Here is a 14,438-nt window from a genome sequence, read left to right on the forward strand (position 1 = left end):
TGTCCCAAATGGTAAGAGCTTCTTTTTACTGCTGTATAGTATTCTCTGGTGTGAATGCATCACAGGTTTTTTTATCCTTTACCTACTGATGGGCATGCAGACTGTTTCCGCATCCTAACTATTGTAAATAACACTGCTATGAACATAGGGGTGCATATATTCTTTCTGATTTGTATTTGGGGGTTCTTAGGATATATTCCCAGAAGTGGGATTTCTAGATGTGTATATAGGGTTTTTGCGTGAATATAAGTTTTTAAGTCAGTTAAGTAAATGCCTAAGAGTACAATTGCTGAATCATATGGTAAGACTATGTTTAGTTTATTAAGAAACTGCCAAACTGCCTGGCTGCCATGGCTTAGTGGTTGAGCGTCAAGCTATGAACCAAGAGGTCATAGTTCATTTCCTGGTCAAGGCACTCTCCAGGGTTGCAAGCTCCAACTCCAGTGAGGGGCATGCAGGAGGCAGCTGATCAATGATTCTCTCTTATCATTGATTTTTCTATCTCTCTTTCCCTCTCCTTTCCTCTCTGAAATTAATATAAATATATATTTTTAAAAGAAAGTGCCATTTAAACTATCATTTAAAGTGCCTATACCATTTTTCATTCCTATCAGCAATAAGTGAGAGTTTCTGTGTTTGTCCACATCCTCACCAGCATTTGGTTTTGTAATTTAAAATTATTTATTTAGCTTTTCTAAAAGGTATATAGCTGAAACTGGTTTGGCTCAGTGGATAGTGTCAGCCTGGCGACTAAAGTGTCCTGGGTTTGATTCCAGTAGAGGGCATCTACCTTAGTTGCAGGCACATCCCCAGTAGGGGGCGTGCAAGAGACAGCTGATCCATGATTCTCTCTTATCAATGTTTCTAAGTCTCTATCTCTCTCCCTTCCTCTCTGTAAAAAATCAATAAAATATATTATTAAAAAATAAATTAATTAAACAAACAAACAAATAAATAAATAAATAAATAAATAAATAAATAAATAAAAAGGTATATAGTGGGCTTCTGTTATTGTTTTAATTTGCAATTCCCTAATGACAAAAGATTTTGGGCATCTTTTCTTATGCTTATTTATTATTTATATATAATTATTGGTGAGTTATCCAGATTTTTTGCCAGTTTTTTAAATTATTTATTTAGTTAGTATTAAATTTTTCTGTTACAGTTGATAGTCACTATCCTATATAATAAAAGACTTTACTTACTTAGCATAACACACTGGGTTTTATTTACAGGTTCTCCACCCAGAATACAGCACAAAAATAAGGAGACGGCTGTATTAGGAGGAAATGTGACAATTTTCTGCAATGTAACTACTCCAGCAGATGTTATGCAAATTACCTGGCAGAAGGTCCAAGATTCTTTGCCACAAGATATTGGCACGTATAGGAGAGGATATGGAGAAAAGGTTCTTCCACCATACATAGATCGACTGCACTGCAAGGTCATCGAACCCAATTCCTCATTCATCACTATTCACAAAGTGACGTTTGAAGACGAAGCCTGCTACAAATGTCTGTTTACTATGTTCACTAATGACAGTCAGGAAGGACAAACCTGCCTTACCATCATAAGTATACAATTTTTATGTAGAGTAAATAACATGGAGATGTGGTCTTTGAAGGTTAGGGTCCAGAGAAAGAATGTTTTTATTATTATTTTACAGAAGAAAAAAAAATGGAAGTTAATAATAGTTACATAAGTTGCCCATTTTCACATACATAGTTGAAAACCAGACATAGCATTTAGTTCTAACTTCTATGTAACTTTTTTACACTGACTTTAATCCAGTGGGTAAAATTCATGATCCACATCAAGATTTTCATTAGGAAAAGAGAAGAAAAGGAAAGGAAATAGTAGAGAAGGAGGAAGAGGGGGAAAAGAAGACTCTAAGAGAGTAACAATTTCCCAATTTTCATATTAACAAAATGTTGAGGGAATAGCGATAATGTCATCTCGTTATGTTGTTATACATTTAAAATAGTGTGGTTTTTATAATGTAATTTTAAGTTTTAGGGAATGTGGAGATACCATTTGTTCTTAAATTGGATAACAGTGGATATAAGAAAAGAAATGATGAGATTTGTTTTTTAATTGTGTTGAGAGGTATCTGAGAGGGACATGCCTTTAGCATTTGGGTTTTATATATAAACTAGAGGCCCAGTGCACAGATTCGTGCACCGGTGGCATCCCTCGACCTGTCCTGCACCCTCTCACAATCTGGGACTCCACCCTCAGAGGATGTCGGACTGTTGGTTTCTTCCCTATGAGATTCATCAGTCTGTTTCCTTTTTTTTTTTTTTTTTTCCATATATATATTTTATTGATTTTTTACAGAGAGGATGGGGAAGGGATAGAGAGTTAGAAACATCAATGAGAGAGAAACATTGATCAGCTGCCTCCTGCACACCCTCACTGGAGATGTGCCTGCAACCAGAATTGAACCTAGGACCCTTCAGTCCTCAGGCCAATGCTCTACCCACTGAGCCAAACCAGTTTCGGCTGTTCCATGTTTTCATGCCTGTGCACTGAACATCTACTCCCTGATGGTCAATGCTCGTCACTGGTTGAACGGTTGCTTACACTTTTATGTATAGAGATTTTGGAAAGTCTATCTTTGCCATCATAGAAATCTGGTATGACATATTTTTATATTTAATTTGTTTCTTCTCTCTTTTTTTTTCTCTATTGGTGCCTCAGCTGTATCTGAATTAAAAACTGAACTCCAGTCCAATCTTGGCTCTGAAGATTTTTCTTATATTTACTTCCTCAGCTGTGGGGAAACCTGTTCCTCAAATATCTGTCTTTCCATCACAAGTCTTAATTAATCCACCAAAAGAATACCTTGCACAGAACCCAGATGGCACGGTGACTATCACTAAAACGTACAAAGTCTCCTTGGAGACTGTGAGATTCCTAAGAATCCAAAACCTAATTGTGCACATGGATCATCCTCAGAGGAATGAAGAGAAGATCGTCCCTTTGTCTCTCCAACAAGAATGTAAGTAGAAGTAATAATCAACGGGGGAAAATATTTATCTTTAAAATTCACTGCCAGAAGTGTTTGTGCAGTCATCTACTTTTTAAAATGTAAGTCAATGTAATGCATGTGCATGGCTAAAGAAATAAGTAATGAAGATGTTCTCTAACCCAGGCCTGCTCCCAGGGGTACTGGCTCTTTATGGCACATTTTTAATTGTTCTCCCCGTATGCTTTCCCTGAATTTCTGCCAGTCAATGAACATTAGGCCATTTACATCTTCTTCAACTTTTCTGCTTCCCAATGTAATTGTTTTCCTTCCAATTTAGTTATTTTGCTCCTTACCTCTGCAACTTTCAACAACATGGTTAAACCTGTTCATTGTTTCATCTGCATACAAAGTCTGTCTTCCTGCTCATTTTTGATTGCCCACCTCCCCCTCAAGCTCCGTCAACCACCCATATCTTCTGTTTCAGAACCATAATTAAGCAAGGTATGATTTTCCTAAGAAATTTAAATAATAATTTAACTAAATGTAAGTAATTTATAAATGCATTTATATATTTAAATAATATAATTTTTTATAGAATTTAAATACCATGTTTCCCCGAAAATAAGACATCCTCCGAAAATAAGACCTACTTGCAGGTTTCCTTCTGAGTGAAATATAAGGCATCTCCCTGAAAATAAGGCCCCCCTTGGCTAAACATGAGAGATTTGGTCCACTGATTCTGAAAGAAATTGAGTCACAAGAAATTCACCAGGAAATTCAGGAATTGGATTGTTATGATGATATTCCAGAAGATGATGATATGATTGTCATTGAATAAATGAGTAAATTCTTGATACTGTAGGATTCACAGTTTGTCTGGTTTGTGTTGACAACTACTGTACTACCGTACCATATACAGGTAATAAATTTCCTTTATTTTCATTTAACAATAAATGTGTACCATATTCTTCTTCATGGAAAAATAAGACATCCCCTGAAAATAAGATTTAGTGCATCTTTGGAAGCAAAAATTAATATAAGACACTGTCTTATTTTTGGGGAAACAGGGTAGTTTGTTTTTTATGTTTCACAGGCAATAAAATAATATTTCTCCTTGAGCTTATTATTGCCTGTTACCCTATTTAATTAGTCTCAGGCTCATTAGTCTGTATTACATTCGTTTATCTCTTTGACATTAACAACCGTGACTGTCACTATATGTGGCACTGTCAACATCTGTGTAATTCAGCAGGTAATCATTGAAGGCAACAATTAAGAGTTCTTTCAATAGTTTCACCTATAATATTATATTGAACCATATAATGTTGATATCATTCAATATTTTTTATTTATAAAATAAGTAATTTTGTAAGGTTTAACCTAGTATATTCATATGTATTTCCTAATAAGGAAATACATATGAATATACTATGAGTAAGGAAATACAATTTGAACATTATCAAGACAAGATTAACAAAGCTTCCAATCATGAAACTTTAATTTAGAAGATGACTCTTTCTTGCTTAACTATGGAATAAATTTTTGGGACATAAATCTCTAAATCTGCTGAAATATTGACTAGAGCTTTACTTCCCTATGTTTTATTCATTTTTAAATTCAGGGCTCTGTTCACATTTTAGTGCCAAATTCTTCCCATTCAGCTTCCTCCACCCATTTTGAGTGAGTTATGTAGTATCTTATTGAAAAAAAAACAAAAACACACACACACATAGTTAAAACTAGAAACTGAGCTAAAGTGATTGTTAAATACCCTGTTTCCCCGAAAATAAGACAGTGTCTTATATTAATTTTTTTCTCCTAAAGGTGCGCTAGGTCTTCTTTTCAGGGGATGTCTTATCTTTCCATGCGCTAGGTCTTATTTTCGGGGAAACACGGTAGCTAAAAATAAATGACACAAAAATTCTCATTTAAAACTCATGCACTTTCTAAGAGCATCTCAGGGAAGAAGCAATTGCTACAAGAATTTGTTTTCCATCAATGGCTAAAGAAAATTCAAAGCAGCAAATGAAGAAGGGAGGAGAGGTTATAATGAACAGAGAAATGACATCATTATGACAATCAGAAATAGAACAAAATAAAACCTGTTATGACCAGTCCTAAGGATGCAAAATACATAATAGCTCATGCCATTTAATAAAACTTCACATTTTCTTAAGGTTCATCTATAATATATAGGTCTAGTTTTATATTATGTCCATGAACTATTGTTGATAATCATAATTATAACCTTTGTTAAACTTAAATTGCAATAAAAAAATGTAAAATGTATTCAGAATGCTATACAGAAAGAAGTTAGTTCATACATTCTCAGAATCCCAGTGGATGCCTGAAACAACAAATAGTGCTCAACCCTACATATGCTGTTTTTTTCCTATGCATATACACCTATAATACAGTATAATTTATAAATTAGGCACAACAAGAAATTAACAACAGTAAATAATCATATAACAATGTACTGTAATAAAAGTTATGCAAATGTGATCTCTCAAAATATCTAAGCACTTATCACATACTTAACTGTAACCATTATCCTACCTAATAAAAGAGTAATATGAAAATTAACCATCCTTCAGCCCCACAAGCCACGCCCACCATCCAATCAGAGCGAGTATGCAAATAAACCCAATCAAGATGGCTACAACCACAGAGAGCAAGAGGGAGGTATTTCCCTGGCAAGGCAATGGAGGAAGCCAAGCTTTCTACCTTCCCTTGCCGACCTAAGCCTCCACTCCAGGCTACAATTATGGAAGGTAAACAAATCCAAACAGAAATGGCTGCCACCATGGAATAATCAGGAGGCTTGGCTCCGCTCCAGGCTACAAAGTTTCAATTATATTGTAGAAGGTAAATATGTCTCAGATACCAGGGCCTCCACTTGGGTCACTGGGGGGCTTGGCCAGCTTGCAAACCACCACAGGCCCCTCGCTCAGGCCACCTCATGTTCCAAGGGAACCCCACCCTGATCTGGGACACCCTTCAGGACAAACCAGCTGGTCCCCACCCATGCACCAGGCCTCTATTCTATCTAATAAAAGAGTAATATACAGATTGATCATCACTCCAACACACAATATGGCTGAACCCATGTGGTCAAAGATCCTGTCCCTATGTGGACACAAGATGGACAGCAGGGGAGGTTAGTTGGGAGGCACCAGGCCTGCAAGGGAGGGCAGCTGAGAGGGACCAGGCCTGCAAGGGTAGGCAGTTGAAGGCAATCAACCCTGCAGGGGAAGGCAGTTAGGGGTGACCAGGCTGGCAGAGGAGGGAAGTTGGGGACAAACAGGCTGGCAGGGGAGCAGTTAGACATCAATCAGGCTGGCATGGGAGTGGTTAGAGGGTTATCAGGCTGGCAGGCAGAAGTGGTTAGGGGCAATCAGGAAGGCAGGCAGGAAAGCAGTTGGAAGCCAATAGTCCTGGATTGTGAGAGGGATGTCCCAGATTGGAAAGAGTGCAGGCTGGGCTGAGGAACAACCCCTTCCCTGCCCCCATGTACAAATTTCATGCACCGGGCCTCAAGTGTCTAAGGCACATGTGTCAAACACAAGGCCCACGGGCCAAATCCTTGATAGCAAGTGAGTTGGTTAACAGCACTGTTAAGGAAAAGATTGTCCCACTCATTTTAAATTCAAATTTCTGGTTAACATTGTCAGTTTATGACTGTTCAGTAAACCATTCGGCCTGTGATTTAGGCTGGATTTTAGATTTTGGCCCCTTCTCTGATTGAGTTCGACACCCCTAGTCTAAGGTGTGACAGCAAAACTAGCACAACATTTTTTTTTTCTTTTTCACAACTTCATGAATAGAAGGGTTATTCTTGCCATAGACCTCAACAACCTCAGCATATGATTTTTTTTTTTTCCTTATTGAGAACATTCCATGTTAGGGTTGCTGAAGGAGGTATGCATGAGGCCAAAAGTGGTAAAGACTTATACATTTATTAGATCATCTGTAAACCAGATGGGCTGAGCCCCAACATGGCACCAGCACCCAGGGATGGGGAGTCAGAGATTTTAAAGGACTCTAGGTCAGCTTTTTTTGGCTGGAAATTCTCTGGGTGGGTCGAAATCCTGTGCAAGTCCAGAGGGAAAAGTTACTGGTCTTTGCAAATAGAATGTGTAAGAGAAAGAGAATGTCGGTTGTGAAATTATCTAAAGGTCAGTTTCCCAGGGGAGGGAGTATTGATTCCATTATTTAATCAGACTTAACAATTCCTTTGTACTTAAAGAGAGCACCTTATAGTTTATCTTTGGCATATTCTGGTTGCCAGCATCACTACTCTTGTACTTGGGCCATTATAAACTAATAAGGGTTCTTTGAACACAAGCACTAAGAAACCTTGAGTGTGGATATGATAACCGTGATGGCTCCTGAGTGACCAGTGGGCAGGTAGGTAGCACTGGACAAAGGGGTGATTCACATCCCAGGCAGAGAGAAGTGGGATGGAGAAAACAATGTGAAACAGCTTGAGGTTTCATCATGTTACTCAAAACAACACACAATTTAAAATGTATAAATTGTTTAATTCAGGGATTTTTCATGAAATATTTTCAGACTGCTGTTAATCTCTGGTAACTAAGATTGCAAATAAAGGAGGGACTACTGTAATGTATTTTACAAACACTGTAGTCAACATAGCTACAATAAAAAGTGTTGATACTTACAATTTTATAATTTGTTTTTCCTTAAGAGTACAGTCTCTGGAGTCCGAACTGACTTTGCTTCCCCGTTTTGCCACTTTCCATCTTAGGAGAATTTTTTATTTATTTATTTTTTTTTGACGTCCCAGAGCTCTTATTTTCCCATTTGTATCTGATAACTGAATTATCCTAGTTGATGTAAATAATCCTTATGAAATGCTTATAACATTGCTTAGAATATAAATCTCAAATACTAATAATTATGATTACGAATTTATTTTTAGAGGATATTAAAAAGTCTTTGGAAATTCCATTTAGTAATTGGGCAATATTTCTTCAAGTGACTATGTTATATTTACTTTGTTTAAATTTTTTTAGATATCTAAATCTAAGTGAATATTTAGGTGCTTACATTTTTTTTTTTTTACTTGAGAGTAATAGCATAGTATTAAGTATTGTCTGTCTTCAATTTCAATATGCAAGAGTATATTCTTTCATAAGCCAGGATATAGCAAATAATTTCATAACATCAATTTGAATGTAAAAAAAGTCAAAATGGCAGTACAATATATAGTAAGAAGTATAGTCACAAAGAACATGTTTGGGGCAATCCACTTGGGTCCCCTCCCTGCAGCAGGGAGCTTTTCTGTAATAAAACTTTGCTTTCATTCAAAACAAACAAACAAAAAACCATGTTTCTGGTTTGTGTTTTTCAGGTACTTCTGTCTCTTCTTACATGTGGCTGGTAATTATCCTCTGTATTTTACTACAGGTAGTACTTATCATCCTTTATATCGTTCGGAGAAAGAAAAAGTAAGTTGTATTACTACCCTGTTTCCCCTAAAATAAGACAGTGTCTTATATTAATTTTTGCTCCCAAAGATGCGCTAGGTCTTATTTTCAGGGAATGTCTTATTTTTTTATGAAGAAGAATATGGTACACATTTATTTTTAAATGAAAATAAAGGAAATTTATTACCTGTATACGGTATGGTAGTACAGTAGTTGTCAACACAAACCAGACAAACTGTGAATCCTACAGTATCAAGAATTTACTCATTTATTCAATGACAATCATGTCATCATTTTCTGGAACATCATCATAACAATCCAATTCCCGAATTTCCTGGTGAATTTCTCATGACTCCATTTCTTTCAGAATCAGTGGACCAAATCTTTCATGTTTAGCCTACGGGGGCCTTATTTTTGGGGGATGCTTTATATTTCACTCAGAAGGAAACTTGTAAGTAGGTCTTACTTTCGGAGGATGTCTTATTTTTGGGGAAACATGGTACTTATCAGTGATAGAGACGTAGTAAACTGTGGACATTTTCAAATCTGGAAAAAAATTCCTAGGGCTCTAGCAAAATATGTCATGGAAAGAACCATCATGGAAAACTCTTCTCCAAATGCTTGGTAATTCTTGCAGTCAAAGGTTTATCTTTGATATCCTAATTGCAGTTGATTTAAAGGTAAGCTGTTAGTAATTATTACTGCTTATGGTAATTGAGTTTAGGACACTTTCTTAAAGACAGATTTTTAACAGGAGAGAACATGAACTTTAGACAACTGGGGAAAGAGGATCCACTAAGATGTGAAGCAATGAATAAATTACTGAAAAAAGCCACAGAAAGATGAAAGTGATGTTACTTTACAGGAATAATGTAATAATTTGTCAACTCATTTATTAAACAAATACTTCTAGCGTGTCTGTGCTATGCACTGTTTCAGTGTCAGAGATACAGGCACAACTAAAACAGACAGGTTTTTGCCTTCAGAAGCTTACATTTCAGTGGATTCAGGAGTTCTTGAAAATATATAAAACAGAGATTCCAAGATGCCAGAGGATTAAGTGGAAGCTATACTGACATTCTCCCAGAATCAACCTGGAATTACAAGAAGAATATAGAACTATCATCTTGAATAACCAACTGAAGACTGCTGGAGAGAACCATTAAAACCAGGGACATAAAGAGGAGGTCACATTGATACTGGAAGGAAGTACAGAGGTGTTAGAGGGCTGGTCGGGTTCCCACAGGCAACAACTGAAGTTCCAGAGGAATATCTCAGTTGGGGGGTTCCCCCTGAACAGTCTGAGGTCTTAACCCAAACTAAGCTTCTAGCCCAAAGGACCAGAACTTGGAAAGGTGCCCATATAACATCTGGCTGTGAAAGCAGTGGGGTTGCTGTCTGCCAGAGATAGACAGCTGGAAATGCAGGCACCCCACTAAAGGGTAAATGCACAAAATCTCATGTGCAGCCATTCACCTTGGGCTCCAGCAGAGAGGACTGGAGTTGTGGGAGGAGGATGTGGGGTTGGTGGCTCTGGGGATAGAGCTCAGAGGACAGCCTCCTGGATCCCTGCACTGAATCATTTCCACAAACTACAGAGGCCATCTTTCTCTCACAGACACTAACTGAAATTCCAGAGGGATATATCAATTATAGGTAGATCTGCAGGTAATTTTTGTGCAATTTTGGTCTTTTGCCCCCAATTTTCAGTTGACTTTTTTTCATTTCAAAAGTCATCTTATACGACGGAAAATACGGTATTTCGTTGATTTTTTACAGAGAGGAAGAGAGAGGGATAAAGAGTTAGAAACATTGATAAGAGAGAAACATTAGCTGCCTCCTGCACACCCCCTACTGGGGATGTGCCTGCAACAAAGGTACATGCCCTTGACCAAAATCAGAACCTGGGACCCTTCAGTCCACAGGCCAATGCTCTATTCACTGAGCCAAACTGGTTTTGGCTAATGCATACATTTTTATGTGCAGCCACTCACCTTGGTCTCTGGCAGCGGGAAGGCAGAGTGGTCTGGAGCTGAGTGATCAGAAGCCAGGGTTGAGATCTCTAGGTTTACACTGCCAAAGGCAGACATCCCGGTTTCTATGCTGAGTCATTCCTCACAGATTTGAGGACATCTTTCTTCAGCAGACCTTTGCTGTCTAGGTGGTTTCTGCCTGGGGGAAAGGCAGTTGCCCCACCCTATTGGAAAACACTGTACCTCACCCTGTGGAGTTTCTGTGGCCCATTAAAAGACAGAATAACAATGACCTGCAGACAAAACCAATTGTCCCACCCTATTGGAAAATCTCTTGTGGTCGATTGCCTGGTACTAATCAAGACTGAATACAGAGGGGAGTCTAGCAGAGGGGAGTCTCTAAAGGCTTTGAGTCCTTGTCTGATCTAATCTGAGGCCTGGGGCTAGTAAAAGAAAACACTGGTGTACATCCTGGTTCTTTCCAAAAGTAACCAGCCTCAGCACAGGGAGCTACAAGCTAGGGATTACTGATAGCTCCAAACAAGTTACTAAGAGCCAGTCAGAAACAGCGTCTAGCACTGTCCTGCATAGCATATTGGGAGGCATAGCAGATCTACCTAATACATAGACACAAACTCAAATAGGCAGCCAAAATGGGGAAACAAACAAACAAAAAAACAAAAAAAACCACAAACAAAAGAACAAGAGAATTCTCCACAAGAAGAGCTAAATGAAATGGAGATAAGAAATTTATCAGACATAGAGTTCAGAATAATGATGGCAAAAATGCTCACCAGCATGAGTAAAGATATAGTAACTAACAAGAATGACATAGCACTAATAAAGAAGCCAGTGGAAGGAATACATAGCAGATTAATGGAAGCCAAGCATTGCATCAATAAATTAAAACATAGTGAATCAGATAACTAAAGAGAAAAAAAATTAAAATACTGTTGCCTGCACAAGCTGGTTTGACTCAGTGAATAGAATGTTAGTCTGCTCACTGAAGGGTCCCAGGTTCAATTCTGGTCAAGGGCACATACTTCAGTTGCAGATTCAATTCTTGGCCCTGGTCAGGGTGCATACTGAAGGCAGCCAATCAATGTGTCTCTCTAACATTGATGTTTCTCTCTGTGTGTCTTTGCCCTTCCCTTCCACTCTTTCTAAAAGTCAATGGGAAAATATCCTTGGGAAAGGATTAACAAAAAACAAACAAAACAACAACAACAACAACAAAATAGCGAACAGCTTAAGGGAATTGTGGTCAACATGAAATGTAACAATATTCTCACCATAGGAGTACCACAATGGGGAAGAACTTGAGCAAGGGATAGAGAACCTGTTTGAAGAAATAATGGCAGGAAACTTCCCTAAGCTGGTGAAGAAAAAGTCACACAAGCTCAGGAGGCACAGAGAGTTCCAAGGAAAAAGAATCCAAACAGGCTCTCACATCATAATTAAATTGCTTAAAATTAAAGACAAAGAGAGGCCCAGATGGCATGGCTCAGGGGTTGAGAATAGAACCATGAACCAGGAGGTCACAGTTCTATTCCTAGTCAGGGCATATGTCTGGGTTGCAGGCTTGATTCCCAGTAGAAATCAACTATAATAAAAACACTCAAAAACATTCAAACACGTGGATGATAAATAGCATGTTATTAAACAAAGAAAGATTAAAAAAAAAAACTTCCTGGAAACAAATGAAAATGAACACACAACTCCAAATCTCTGGGACACAGCAAAAGCAATCATGAGAGAGAAGTTCATAGCATTATAAGCCTGACTAAAAAAGAACACAAGAAAAATTAGTAATAAACTACTTAACTCTAGAATTAAAGAATTAGAGAAAAATAAGGAAAGCCTGGAATAAGTAGAAGGAATGAAATAATAAAGATTAGAGCAGAAACAAATGACATAGAGATTAAGAAATAAATACAAAATATCAATGGCCATGAGCCGGTCCTTTGAAAAATAGACCAGCTTGATGAAGCTTTAGCCAGACTCATCAATAAACAAAGTGAGAAGACCCAAATAATTAAAATAAAAAACAAAAGGCAAGTGAAATAAGCCAGTCAGAAAAAGACAAATATCACATGACCTCACTCATATGTGGAGTCTATCAAACAAAATAAACTGTTGAACAAAATACATTTAGAGACATTGAAGCATGGAATAAACTATAGAATCTTAGAGGTTGGTGGGTGAGAGGTGATCAAACAAAGAATTTGAATGCATTTAAGCATAATCCATGGACACAGACAATAGGGGTTTGAGGGCCTGAGGCTGGTGGCAGGAATGAGCTATAAGCGATCAATCGAAGAAAAAAATAAGACATATGTAATAGGCATAGGTATTACTTTCAATAAAAAAGATTAAAAATTAATTAATTAAAATACATACTGCTGGAATTTTTATTAGTCTTATGTTGAATTTATAGAATAATTTAATTTTGCATGCATTGATATCTTTAGAGTAATTTGTTTCCACTTATATATTTGTTCTTCACTTATACAAGTCTTTCTGAATGTCATTTAAGAAAATTTTTACATGTTCTCTCTTAGGTTTCGTGTAATTTTTACAAAGTCAATTCCTTGGTATTTGAAAAAGTAGAAAGTCTGGATATTCATTATAATAATGAATGGTTTCTTCTTTTTTTGATAAAAATTTATAGCTGTTATTAATGGTTTAGGAGCAGTTCTGATTTTATAAACTAACCTGTATTTGGAAACTTTGCTAAATTCTATTAATTCAAAGTTTTCCTGTTGATCTAATGGTTTTCCATGTACTAGATGATCATCTTTTTCTTGCACATAACATTTTTTGCTTCTTTCCAATCCTTATACCTTTGTAATATAAAATATCATAAACAACAATTATATTTGTCTTGTTTCTGAATTTAAAGACCATGTCTGAAATTAGTCTAAGTATGATATTTTGCCATTAAGCATATTATCAAGTTTAAAAAATGTTTTACTATTTCTACTTCCTATGGCTTTATCATATATAGATTGTTGAACTTAACTATTTTTTTGTACTTGTTGAGATGGTCATATGGATTTTCTATAGCTGTTCACTAATATGATAAATTAGATTGACATATTTTCTAATGTTAAACCATTCTGGGAAGTTTATTTATAAGTAAAGCTGGAGTATAACTTTATTTTTTTTAATTGTTTTCTGACTTTCAAACAATTTTTTTTTTAGATGGAAAGGAAGAAAGAGACGAATATGAATGTGAGAAAGTAACATCAACCATCGGTCTTCAGCATGTGCCACATTCAGGAATCAAATCCATAACTTGTGCATATACCTCCACCAGGATTAAACCAGGGATCTTTATGTTCATGAGAAGATGCTAAACCAACTGAGCTATACCATCTACGGCTTGAAATTAAGATGTTAATTAAAGATTTTGAAATTAATATAGCCTCAAATAAAGTTAATCATTTAGTATTTCTTCTTTTAGAAACATATATAAGAGAGAGATTACTATTCCTAAACAATCTTCTGAGTCTATAGACTATTTTGGCAAGATAATTTTTCTTAATTGAAACTTGGTGGCTCTCAAAGATATTGGATTTTCTATTTTAAAATATTTATACTGATTTTCTTTCATTCTGTAGGTTGCTCTTTCAATCTGTTGTTTCCTCTGTTGTGCAGAAGCTTTTCAGCTTAACAGAATCCCACCTGTGTATTTTGCTTTTGTTGACTGTGCTTTTGCTATCACATCCATGAAATTATTGCCAAAGCTATATCACAAAGCTTTTCTTCTCTATGTTCTTCTAGGAGTTTTACAGTTTTAGGTATTGTATTAAAATTTTTAATCTATTTGAATTGACTTTTCTGTAATGCTGTACAGTATTTTTTTTTTTTTTTGCATATGGATACACTATTTCCCCAAAGTCATTTGTTCAACAAGACATTATCCTTTTCCTATTGTATGTTTTTGGCACCCTTGTCAAAGAGCAATTGGCCATATGTGTGTGGAATCATTTCTAAACTCTCTATTGTTCCAAATGCCTGTGTTATGCAGTGTCATAC

General features: G+C 36.5%; 1 long non-coding RNA gene across 1 annotated transcript in view; it reads left to right on the forward strand.

The window, feature by feature from the left end:
- Window positions 1-13,620, forward strand: part of LOC123652643 — a 29,372-nt gene extending 15,752 nt beyond the window's left edge. Inside the window, exons 2-5 of the long non-coding RNA XR_006742089.1 lie at window positions 1,236-1,574; window positions 2,701-3,001; window positions 8,349-8,445; window positions 13,602-13,620. This is a non-coding gene — a long non-coding RNA (uncharacterized LOC123652643). The remainder of the gene's footprint in view (window positions 1-1,235; window positions 1,575-2,700; window positions 3,002-8,348; window positions 8,446-13,601) is intronic.
- Window positions 13,621-14,438: the final 818 nt, after the last annotated feature.

Source organism: Pipistrellus kuhlii, unplaced genomic scaffold (genome assembly GCF_014108245.1).
Source record: "Pipistrellus kuhlii isolate mPipKuh1 unplaced genomic scaffold, mPipKuh1.p scaffold_m20_p_2, whole genome shotgun sequence".
Classification (NCBI taxonomy): Eukaryota; Metazoa; Chordata; class Mammalia; order Chiroptera; family Vespertilionidae; genus Pipistrellus; species Pipistrellus kuhlii.